Source organism: Tupaia chinensis, unplaced genomic scaffold (assembly GCF_000334495.1).
Source record: "Tupaia chinensis unplaced genomic scaffold, TupChi_1.0 Scaffold000386_1, whole genome shotgun sequence".
Taxonomy (NCBI): domain Eukaryota; kingdom Metazoa; phylum Chordata; class Mammalia; order Scandentia; family Tupaiidae; genus Tupaia; species Tupaia belangeri.
The window spans coordinates 2,022,588-2,034,719 of NW_006159888.1; positions in this window are offsets into that span (position 1 = coordinate 2,022,588).

Genomic DNA, 12,132 nt, shown 5'->3' on the forward strand with positions numbered 1-12,132 from the left:
CTACCCAGTGGGCAAAGTCTTGGTCTGAAAGAGGACAAAGGAGATTGTACCACCATGTCTTAGTCAGTTACCATGATGCTTACAGAAATGCCTGAGACTGGGTGATTTATGAAGAATAGTGGTTTATCTGAGTCGTGATTCCAGTGGCTTGAAATCCCAAAGGCATGTGGTTGGTATCAGGTCATCTGTCACAACGTGGCAAACAAAAGCAGAGAAAGTGGTGGGACTGGGCAGACTCAAGTCTGTATTCTATACTGGTCTCTCTCTCTCATTTTCTCTTGTATAAACTCACCAGAACTCAACTACGGCCCTGCCATAACCACCCAATCACTAATCTATTCCCAAAGGACCAACTTTCAGCACCATAATTGGATCAAGTTTTCACACTCTTAATCCCATTATAATGGTTCAACAATAAATTTTCATATTTAGAGTATAGGACCTTATACCTCCAAAGAGCTACAGGGTCCACTGGCATGTCCCAGCATAAGCCAGAATAGTGTGGGTGGGGCTGACTTTGGGGGTACCCAATCAAGGGATGGAGAAACTGGGCGAGGGAAGAAGTGTCAACAAGAGAGTGCTTGACATCCTCTGAGGCTCTGGGAACAGCTCACACTCACAGCTCCTGGAAGCATACAAGATGCAGGGGCCTACAGTTGGAGGAACGGAAATGCCAGAGTTGCCACAGCAGACCGAGGAGGCAGAGCCAAGACTCCAAGCAGTGGACCTGTTTGAGAGGCTGGACTGTGTAGGAGGAAGCCTGACAGATGCCATGTTCTCGAGAGGGTTTAGGGATAGCCCCCTGCCCCCACCACCACCCAATGAGGCGGACCCAGTGGTGAGTGGCGTCAGGGCCCCGCACACCAGTGCTGGCTGCCCATGCAGGCCAGGTTGACAGCAGGAGATGCAGAACTAAGCTTCTGAGTGACAGGGAAGAGCATGGGAGCCCAGCCCACAGAGGCCAGACAACAACACCTGGCAGCCAGAAGCAGGTATGTGTGTGAGTGAATGAGTACCAAGACCAGAGAGGCAGTGGGCAGTTCAACGGTGGCACCTTACTGTAATGGAGCTATGGAGATCATCAAAGAATGCAGAGACCCCCGCGGCAAGAAAGATGGGCCTGGAACAAGGAAGCTGCTTGATTTATGCAATCAGAATAAATGGAGGTTGGAAGACGCTGTGGTTTGACTACGTTCTCTCCAAGATCTGGGTGTTACCTATGTGACGATATTAACATATTAACGGTGGGGCCTTTAAGAGGTGATTAGGCCATGCTGGCTCTCCCCTCATGAATGGGATCAGGTGCCTTAGAAAGGGAGATTTTTCACTCTCCTGCCCTCCCTCCTTCAGCCATGCAAGGACAGCACTCCTCCCGTCTGGAGCTGCAGTATGCAGGAACTGGCTGGGGAGCAGATAGCAGCCCTCGACACACAGCAAACCTGCCACTGCCATGATCTCGGATTTTCAGCCTCCAGAGTGAGAGGATAAAGATCTGTACTTCGTAAATGCTCCCTGGTCTCAGGGGCCTCATTACAACAGCACAATAGGCTAAGCCAGAGAATCAGCGGCACCACCAAAAGACCTCGACCTCTTGCCCAGTGGCAGGTACTAAGCCACCAACTAGTGGAGAGGACAGGTCCCCAAGGGGAGGTCCCTGCACCCCCGCAGCACCATGGCAAGAATATTCAGGAATGCTCCACAGTCCTTCCCCCAAAGCATCCATCCCAGCTCCCATAACCCACTCCTGTTAAGTTCTTGATGGAAACATGAGGTGGTGGGATTTGTCCAGCCAGCCTGGCTCCTGCCTGATGCCACCCCAGGTTCTGGCCCAGATCCTGGTCCCCAGGAAATGCCTGGTAAAGTCTGGCCAGCCAAAATCCTGCCCAAGTGGATAAGGAATTACTCCCTTCCCTGAGGTTTCATTTGAAAATATATTCAGTAACTTCCAAACAAATTGTACTGACACTCCCAGTTTTATTTGTTTAGTTGAACTAATTCTATTTTAATATTTTCATTAGCCATTTAATTTATTCTAAAACCTGGCACTGCAAAGTAATAAAACCTCTCAAATATTGACAGACAGTAAAGTAAATGTCGCCCAGCTACAACCATCTGTTTTTCCTCTAAATTCCTCAGGATGGAGACTGCACTGCCATCCACCACTGATTTATGGGCCCTCCCTAGCCCATGGCACCCACTCTCAGCCTTCCTCCTCTCCTCTGCCCTGAGTCAGGGGTACTGGGTGTGCTGCCCACCTGGGGGTGAACAGGTCAAGGGAGGGAGAGGAGAGCCTGGGGTACCCATGTGAAAAATCTCCAAAGCAAACAGAAATGAGTTCCGGTCTTTAAAGACATATCAGCTGGTTTGAAATGGAGAAGCTTGCTGTTTTCCTGCCACCTCCCCAGTGCCGGGGGCCCTCCAATGTCCCTGGCATGTTGGCCAGATGCCATATACAAGAAGTCTTCTAAAAGCTTGTGAAAAATTAGTGTTATTTAAAGAAAACAAAATTTTAATTTAATTTAATTCTAAAAATACTATGCATGGATTCCAAAATCATTTGCACCAAAGTAAACACGCACTTGAATTCCATTTTCCATAAACTTTTTGAAGTTCCCCTGTGTGCTTGCCTCTCCTAGAACACCATTTGCTCTCCACCTGCCCCCATCTCCCTACCCCTGCTCCCGAGATGAGAGACAGGCTCCTTCCTTGCAGTGACCCAGCCTCCTGGGAGAGGCAGCACCTGCATTAGGCAGAGTCTAGTGGGCCACCAGCTCAGAGCCCCTCTACTGCACCTCATTCTGAGAGCCTACTTTAGCATGTGGGGTGACTGTGGTGCCAGGTTCTGAAGTAGCTCCCCAGAGTCAGGTGTGGTGAGCTCTGAGGGGCAAGGGACAGAGCCAGGTGCAAACTTCAATCCTACCACTCCTGAGCTGCAGGAGCTTGGCACCTCCTGGCTCACTAGAACAGTTGGTACTTCCTGGGGTGGGGATGAGGGGATAGCCATCCAGTGCCAGCTGGATCTGGCCCATGATGAAAGCCCAGGAGGCTATAGCAATGCTGAGACCACTCCACAGACTCCAGCGTCTCAGGGAAGAAAGGCTGTTGCCTGAGCCTCTGCTCTCGATTAGACTTCTGCCTCCCGGGGGGTGGGGGTGGCAGGGAGGGAAACTACACAGCCCAGCCTGTTCCCGCCTGTCAGTGCATTTAAGTGTGACTGGTGTTTACATGGTGTGCATACCTACAATTCCTCTCCAACCAACAGGGCTAAGCCAAAGCAGCCACAAACATTCCACAGTGCCTGCCGGCCACACAGCACATGGAGTGGACAGCTCACCCAGCCTTCCCCTCCCTAACTGCCCCTGGTGCTCTCTGTCCACTCTCCCTACAGTTCTGCTGTGGAGCTGCCCCACTGGAATGGGGTGGCAGATGCCACGCAGCAGACACCAAGCCAGGCATGTGTGTCAGCCCCTCAACTTGCCTCAGGGACCCAGAGATGCCACCAGGAACTTGGAGCCCTGCACTGAGACAGACTGACAGGTGAGCAAACAAGCCCACAAAGTCTGTGTGGGCCCGCTGGGCACAAGAGAAGGGTGGCTGGACTGTTGGGAGGACTGGCAGGGGTGCTAAGAGGCAAGACCTACAGATTAGGGAGTGCTCCAGGAAGAGGGGCTGGATGATAGTGCAGCAGGAAGGCAGCTGGACCACATGGGTAAGGTCCCGGGCTCTGTCCTGGGACCTCCCTGAGCACACCAGGCCATGCCTGAGATCCAGGGTGACTTGGACTGGGGGTGAATCATGGCATGAAGAGCTGTTGGGGTTTCCTGCCACCTCCCCAGTGCCGGGGGCCCTCCAATGTCCCTGGCATGTTGGCCAGATGCCATATACAAGAAGTCTTCTAAAAGCTTGTGAAAAATTAGTGTTATTTAAAGAAAACAAAATTTTAATTTAATTTAATTCTAAAAATACTATGCATGGATTCCAAAATCATTTGCACCAAAGTAAACACGCACTTGAATTCCATTTTCCATAAACTTTTTGAAGTTCCCCTGTGTGCTTGCCTCTCCTAGAACACCATTTGCTCTCCACCTGCCCCCATCTCCCTACCCCTGCTCCCGAGATGAGAGACAGGCTCCTTCCTTGCAGTGACCCAGCCTCCTGGGAGAGGCAGCACCTGCATTAGGCAGAGTCTAGTGGGCCACCAGCTCAGAGCCCCTCTACTGCACCTCATTCTGAGAGCCTACTTTAGCATGTGGGGTGACTGTGGTGCCAGGTTCTGAAGTAGCTCCCCAGAGTCAGGTGTGGTGAGCTCTGAGGGGCAAGGGACAGAGCCAGGTGCAAACTTCAATCCTACCACTCCTGAGCTGCAGGAGCTTGGCACCTCCTGGCTCACTAGAACAGTTGGTACTTCCTGGGGTGGGGATGAGGGGATAGCCATCCAGTGCCAGCTGGATCTGGCCCATGATGAAAGCCCAGGAGGCTATAGCAATGCTGAGACCACTCCACAGACTCCAGCGTCTCAGGGAAGAAAGGCTGTTGCCTGAGCCTCTGCTCTCGATTAGACTTCTGCCTCCTGGGGGGTGGGGGTGGCAGGGAGGGAAACTACACAGCCCAGCCTGTTCCCGCCTGTCAGTGCATTTAAGTGTGACTGGTGTTTACATGGTGTGCATACCTACAATTCCTCTCCAACCAACAGGGCTAAGCCAAAGCAGCCACAAACATTCCACAGTGCCTGCCGGCCACACAGCACATGGAGTGGACAGCTCACCCAGCCTTCCCCTCCCTAACTGCCCCTGGTGCTCTCTGTCCACTCTCCCTACAGTTCTGCTGTGGAGCTGCCCCACTGGAATGGGGTGGCAGATGCCACGCAGCAGACACCAAGCCAGGCATGTGTGTCAGCCCCTCAACTTGCCTCAGGGACCCAGAGATGCCACCAGGAACTTGGAGCCCTGCACTGAGACAGACTGACAGGTGAGCAAACAAGCCCACAAAGTCTGTGTGGGCCCGCTGGGCACAAGAGAAGGGTGGCTGGACTGTTGGGAGGACTGGCAGGGGTGCTAAGAGGCAAGACCTACAGATTAGGGAGTGCTCCAGGAAGAGGGGCTGGATGATAGTGCAGCAGGAAGGCAGCTGGACCACATGGGTAAGGTCCCGGGCTCTGTCCTGGGACCTCCCTGAGCACACCAGGCCATGCCTGAGATCCAGGGTGACTTGGACTGGGGGTGAATCATGGCATGAAGAGCTGTTGGGGTATCTTTCTCTCTCTCTAGAAATAAACTTTTTTTAAAAAAGAGTTCCAGGAAGAAAAGACAGTGTGGGCAAAGAGTCGGGGGGCAGAACAGTCCCCGTACCCTAGAAAATCACACTCAGCTTCCTTGTCTGGAGCAGAAAGATGAGATGAGGGTGAATGGGGCAAACCAGGACCTGTGACTAGGAAGAGCCTGAGGGCAATGAGGAGCCACAGCAGGCTTTATCCTAGAGGAGAAACTTGCTCTGATTTGAATCTGAGACACACGTGGAGCAGCTATGAAGCATAGAAGAAAGCCAGCTTAGAAGGGAAGAGCCAACTCAGGAAGGACCTGGAAGACTTTCTCCAACAAGGCATGCCCCGCATCCCATGGCGGGGTCTCAAGGAGGTGAGCTGAACAGCCAGCACCAGGCAAATTGGCAGTGGCTGTGGAGGTATTGATCCTGACACAGGAGGAGCCCGGCAGATACAGGCTGAGCCTGGGTGGGTGGTGCTGGAGGAAACGGCTCAGGAAAGTCCCTGGCATTCCATCCTATAAATGTTCTTTGAGCGACTGCTATATGCAGCACTAGGGACACAGTCATGAGTAGGAAAACTGCCACCCTGCCCTGCCTGTGCATGGCTCTCCCCTGATCTGGGAGATCAGACAAAAAGCAAAGAATGACACACAGTGGACATGACAACTCAGGGGTGCAGTCCAAAAGGGTCCATGATGTCAAGCAGATGCAGTGGTATGAGTGATTCCAACAGCTTCCTGCCACCAGGGCCCTCAGACCCAGCATCCTTACATACCCCACGGAGACCTAGTGTGAGCCTGACCTTTCCCTCCGTGGGTTCTCCCAACCCTACCACCAGATGACAAAACAGGTGTGTCGAAATAGTAACCTCGAGGTCCAGTGATTGTGGTGCACTCTGCAGGCTGGGACCACATGGGAGGCCTGGGTTCTAACCCGATCCCAACTAAAGGTTGGGCATGGTGGTGTGTGTCTATAATTCCAGTGACTCAGAAAGGCTGAGGCAGGATGAGCATGGGCTCTAGGCTGCTGGGAGCAGTGAGATCCCACCTGAAAAACAGCCAGGCATAGCGTGCACTCCTGTGGTCCCAGCTGGAAATCTGATGCAGGAAGATCATGACATAGTGAGACCCATCTTAAAGTGTGTGTGGTACCCCCAGTATCCTACCCATGGCCTGCATTAGTCCCTGTTAAGCCTCGAGTAGACCACAGATGTAGAAGCCGCAGAACAAACCACACGAGCAAGGGAAGGAAGCTCAGGGAGAAGTTCTTGCTCCAGAGCACAGGAGCTCAGGCAGTTCTAGCGGAGGTGTGTCTGGTCCATGGCCCACTCTGCACCACAGGCCGGTTACCAGCCACATGGACTTCGGTCCTGGAGCCCCAGCCTGCCATGTCCAGGCCCACAGCATGTGTGGCACACAGATGAATGCAACCTCCCAGGCCAGCTGTAGCCCATCCACCAGAAGCTGAGTTCTCAGAGAAATGCCATAAAGTGCAGCTGGATGGTGTCTCTTCATTTTTCATCCATATGTTTAGGTCTTCAATGATCCCCACAGGTCCTGCTGACATCTTAGAATCAATGGAGCCCAGAACAGCCCTCCAATCTCACAGCTCCAACGGAGAAAAAAAGTAGAGTTTATGAATTTTCATAGAATCACTAGATGCGTGTAACTTATGGCCACGGCAAGCTGTGTGAAGCCCTGAGGAGCACAGAGACAGTTTCAAGGAGGTGTCGTAGGAGAACAGCCACTGCATACCTAAACGGGATGTGCAGGTTCCCCCCCCCCCAGGCTCTAGAGGACAGTGGGAAGGTAGAGCTGGAGACAGGGGCCCAGGAATAGTGTCAAGAAAACTGGGGCAGGGACCAGCAGATGGTATAATGGTTACATTGCAGGACTCTCACGTAGTCGACCACAGTTTGAGTCCCAGACCTGCTGGCTTAAAACCCATGCCGGACATATGTGTATACGTGCCCAAAAATCCCCAAAGGAGAATAGAGAAAAAGGGATTGCAGCATGGCCATTCCCGTAGGGGGGGACTTCTTGCTTTCTGTGCCTCTCTCTGTCCTTCTGGCAAGTATACATGCACTATAGCAAAAATCCAAAAAAAAAAAAGAAAAGAAAAGAAAGAAAGAAAACAAAAAATGGAGCAGAGGCAGTGTTTCTCTAGGTTCTTGTGGGTGGCATCTGTGAGTCTGTGAGCATGAGACAAAGTGAGCACCTGAGCAGGAAACAGGCCTCAGAGGCCACGTAGGCCCTCCAGGCCATCGAAGGTGGCTCCAACAGGCAGCACCTAGAGATCCAGTGCAGCCCTACTCGTTGCTGCCTGAATCTAAGATTCCTGGGACAGGGTAGTCACCAAGGCTCGGCTGATACTCTGTGGCGGGGCAGCTATGCATGCTCAGGTGGCAACATACATCGGCACCAGCTCCCACGTCCTACCCCCTTGGTGTGCTCTACTGGCAAAGCAGTCACAGGTCAGGAGCTCGTTCTTTATGGAAGATCCCGCCCCCAAAACAGAAAAGTTCTATAGGTGTCTCCAGGACTCCAGGACACTCAGTCTATTTGTGTTGCTGAACAGAACACCTGAGACTAAGTGGTTTATAAAGGAAAAAGCTTTAATTGTCTCATAATTCCAGTGGCTGGAAAGTCCTAGAGCATGGGGCCCATTTGGCAGGTCTCTGGTGCTGTCACAATAGGGTCAAGAGAAACTGAAAGGAGAGCCTATAGTAGATGCAAAGAAAGACACTTGCAGGCAGCCAGTTTGCCTTTTTTTTTTTTTTTTTGCTATAGGGCATGTAGGCTAACTAGAGACAGACAATCCCTCCTCCTCCATTCTCCTCTCAGGATTTTGGGCACACATGTGCATGAGCCCAGCATATTTTTCAAGCTTCCAGGTACAGAATTTGAACCAGACAGCCAGTCATGTGGGATCCACCTGTCTTAACTACCATGTCATCGGCTGGCCCTTTCTCACAGAACAAAGTAATATATATATAACAACCCATTTGCACAGAAACTAATAAGGGAGAATGGAGATGGCCTTATTCAGGAGGAATTCTCCACATCTAGCTCCACTAGCCACTACCTTCCAAGGCTGCCCTGTGGGTATCAGGTTACAGCATACATTTAAAGGAGGCTAGGAAAAGAATGGCCACTGGGTGCCTGTACTAGACAGGCTGGGAAGGCCCTCAAACCAGTTACACACTGCTCTACTATGTTCTGTTGCTAGTAACAAAAATACCTGAAACCAGCAGATGACTTGGAAGAATAGAGGTTTACTCGACTCAGTTTGGAGTGCCATGTTCAGGGACTCTATATATATTTACAAAGAGAGAGAGTCCCTTGCCAGATAGATTTATAAAGACAATAAAGAAATTAGTGTGCTAGATATATTTGAAAAGATGAAGAGCCAACAGACAGCAATCTTCTCTTCGCCTGACCAAAGGCCCAGGGAGGCATCTCAGAGGATGGGCCAAACAGTTCCAGGACCACCTGTCCCACCAGGCCATGTGCTCATCGGCAGCTCGGCCAATCAGGCTTTTTGGGAGCCTTCCCTCACCAGCACTCTTGGTCAGTCCTGGAGTCGTCCCTGGAGGTGGTCACCATCATCATGAGAACAATGACTACAGCCAAGGGTCGTGCCTCTTGCTCACTGAGGGGGACTTGGGTGGGCCTCAAAGACCTGTAATGGGTTGCTATTTCCTGAGAAACATGCCTCCTGGAGCCAGTGTGCCTCCTAGAGAGAGGAAAATAATGCCCCACAGAGGTGACTCCTGAGACTATAGGAGTCCCCCTTGTGGTCGAGCAAGCCAGCATGGGCAACCTGCCCACTCACCCATCAGGGCAGCCACCCACCTGCCAGAAGGCCCCCAGAGCTTGACAGTTAAGGTCACAGATAGTTTAAAGACAGAGTAGGGCAGAAGAAAGGGAGCACAGGGAGCTGATCCAGGGCCCATGTAGTGATAAGACTGTGTGGCCTGTCACAAGGGATGGGATGGCAGCAAGTGGATGGCTGCTGCATAGAGCCAACCAGGGAGTTAGGTTCCTCATCATCCTGCACATTCAACCTGCACATCAGTCCAGGAGACCAGCCAGATCACCTGCCAGCAGGTGTCACAGGAGGGCCACAGGTAGGAGCTGAGAAGTAAGATGTAATCATGAGGACTCCAGAGGCAAGGCCTTGGGGCCACTAGACCCAGGGTGAAGCTTGATGTTGTGATTCTGGGAAAACCACTCACGCTCGCTGAGACACGTTCTCCTCACCCCTCTAACGTTAGGGACTCAGAGACAGTGACTAGCCCAAGTTTGCAGTGCTAGGATCTGAAAACAGGTCTACCTGGCTCAAAAAACATGTCCCTTTTTTCTACACTGGCTACTTAGGTAGAATAAACCTGTTCATTCAAATCTCCCTCCGCAGTGAAAAGAAGTGGGGCATTTTAATCCCCTGAAATTCCGGAAAATTCTTCTCAACCTGCAGCAGTACAGACAGAAGGCCAGGAGGCAAGGAAGCCATGCCCAGTATGCTTGCTCTGAAAAGGCAGCTCTCATCCCCTCAAATGATTAGGGGCCTCCCTTGCACCCCTTGACCTGCACAGCTGCAGGAAGATAAATGTTTCATTTTTCAGAGATGCCTCCTGCCAGGCAGATCCAGCCAGCTCTGGCCTCTGGCTACCCCTGACCTTACATGTCACCCTGAAGAAAGACCCAAACCCTCCACATTCCTCTTTCTTGGGGTCAGGAATGATAATTTTTGCAAGGACAGTTTCAGAGGCTCCCCCAGGCTCTTGGAGGACTTAAATCACAAGTGTCCCAGGTCAGGGACAGCCAACAGGCCCAGTGTCCCCATCCATCTTCCCACAGAGCATTTCAGGCTCCAGCTGAGAAGGATTTACAGGGTGGGAGGGATGCGGGACAATGGTTGCCCCTCCCAGGCCCCACTGGCAGCCTTTTCCCACGGTCGGCTCTGACCAGGCCCTAATGGATAGGTCGGGAAGGTCAGCTCACGGGGAGCTCCCTCCTGCATGCTGGAGGCTGCTCCCCACAGCTACCCCATCCAGTGGGCTTACCCATGACATCACTTGCTTTTTATTCTCTTCGGTATTTTTCCCCAGTCTCCACAAAGAGTGTGTATTAATTTTAAATCAAGGGAGGAGAGAAAACAATAAGAGTATGTTGTTTTGTCTTGTTTATAAGCGAGCTGTTCTCGAGCGCTAAGGACGGCACAGGCGTCTGCTGCCAGCCGGCAGGAACTGCGGGTACATGGCGGGGAGCCTGGACATGTCTGATTTCCCAGCTCTTCTCGTCCAGGAGCAATGCTCTGCTGCAAGCAGGCACAAGCATCCCATAGAGAACCCTGAGCTATATCCCCTTCCCACCCCAAATCACGCCCCAGGCTGGCTTCTGCACTCAGCTGCAATCCTGCACACACACTCACACACACACACGCATGCACAAACACACACACACACATACACACACACCCTAACCAACCATCCCAACTCCAGACAGTCTTGGGCCAGCACACGGGCTCTAGCACCATTTTTTTTTTTTTGAGAGATTTTCACTGTAGGGCGCGTGCGCTCGCCAGACAGACAGAGAGAGACATAGAGACAGAAAGCGAGAAATCACCCCCCAGGGGGGATGGTCACACCGCAATCCCTTCTCCTCCATTCTCCTCTCGGGATCCTGGGCACGCACGCACACGCGCCCGGCGTGAGTTTTAAGCCACCGGGTCCGGGACACGAACCGCGGTCGACTACGCGGGAGTCCAGCGACATAGCCATTACGCTGACTGCTGGTTCCCTCTAGCACCATTTTGATCAGAAAGGTCCGAGTACTCAGAAAACACCCCAAAATCTGGAAGATGGAGAATGTGCCCCTTACCCACTCCACTCCTGTCTGCCCTCTACTCACCTACAGGAGTTCAGCAAGTACCTCACCTCTTCACACCTCAGTTTCTTAATCTCTAAATGTGGAATCACCCCATTAAGAGGAGTAAACAAGACAAACTATCGAACAAAAGAAGTGCTTAGGCAGAACCTGGCTCAGGGGCATGCTCATGCAGTAGCAGTTGTTGCTACTAATAGTCTTATTTTATCCTTTAGCAAACAAGACTTGAAACCCATCTGTGCACCTGTGTGGGGAGCAGCTGTGATGTAAGACCACCGCTCCTTCTTTGCTCATTTAGCTTCTACCCACAATTTGATCAAAGCAAGACGGGAATTAACCTCAGCCGGGAATTAACCTCAGCCTCTGAAACATGAGTAACCTGAACAGCCCCTCTAAGTAGCCTTTCTCTGGCAACTCTGCAGGGCCTGCCCTGCACCATGGCTGGTTGATCAGAGCTTCCTGGCACAATGTATTGAGGATTCTGAGGCTACCTGTCAGTTCCCACTGTAAGTGCTCTGTGGTGGATTAGTGATGCCTGCCAGTGCACAGGAGGGCCTGATGTTTTGAGTGCTGAGCACCTGCCAACCTAGGGGATGTTTTAGGGTGGTGACAGAATTAGAAACCAGGTCTCTTAACCCCAACATGGTGGTCACTAGCATGGTACCACCAAAGTGCCAGAAAATTACTCGCCAAATTTTTATTCTCTATTTTAATGGAAACATCATCATTTATATCTTGCTGAGCAACTGGAACTGTGCAATGTGTTTCTCATGTAAATAGCTCATTGGCCTGGGACCTGCAGTTAGCATAATGGCTATGTCACTGGACTCCCGTATAGTCGACCACAGTTCAAGTCCTTGACCCGGTGGCTTAAAACTCACTCTGGGCGTATGCGCGTGCATGCCCAAGATCATGAGAAGAGAATGGAAGAGAAGGGATTGTGGTGTGGCCATCCCCCCCCCGGGGGGGGTGAGAAGGAACC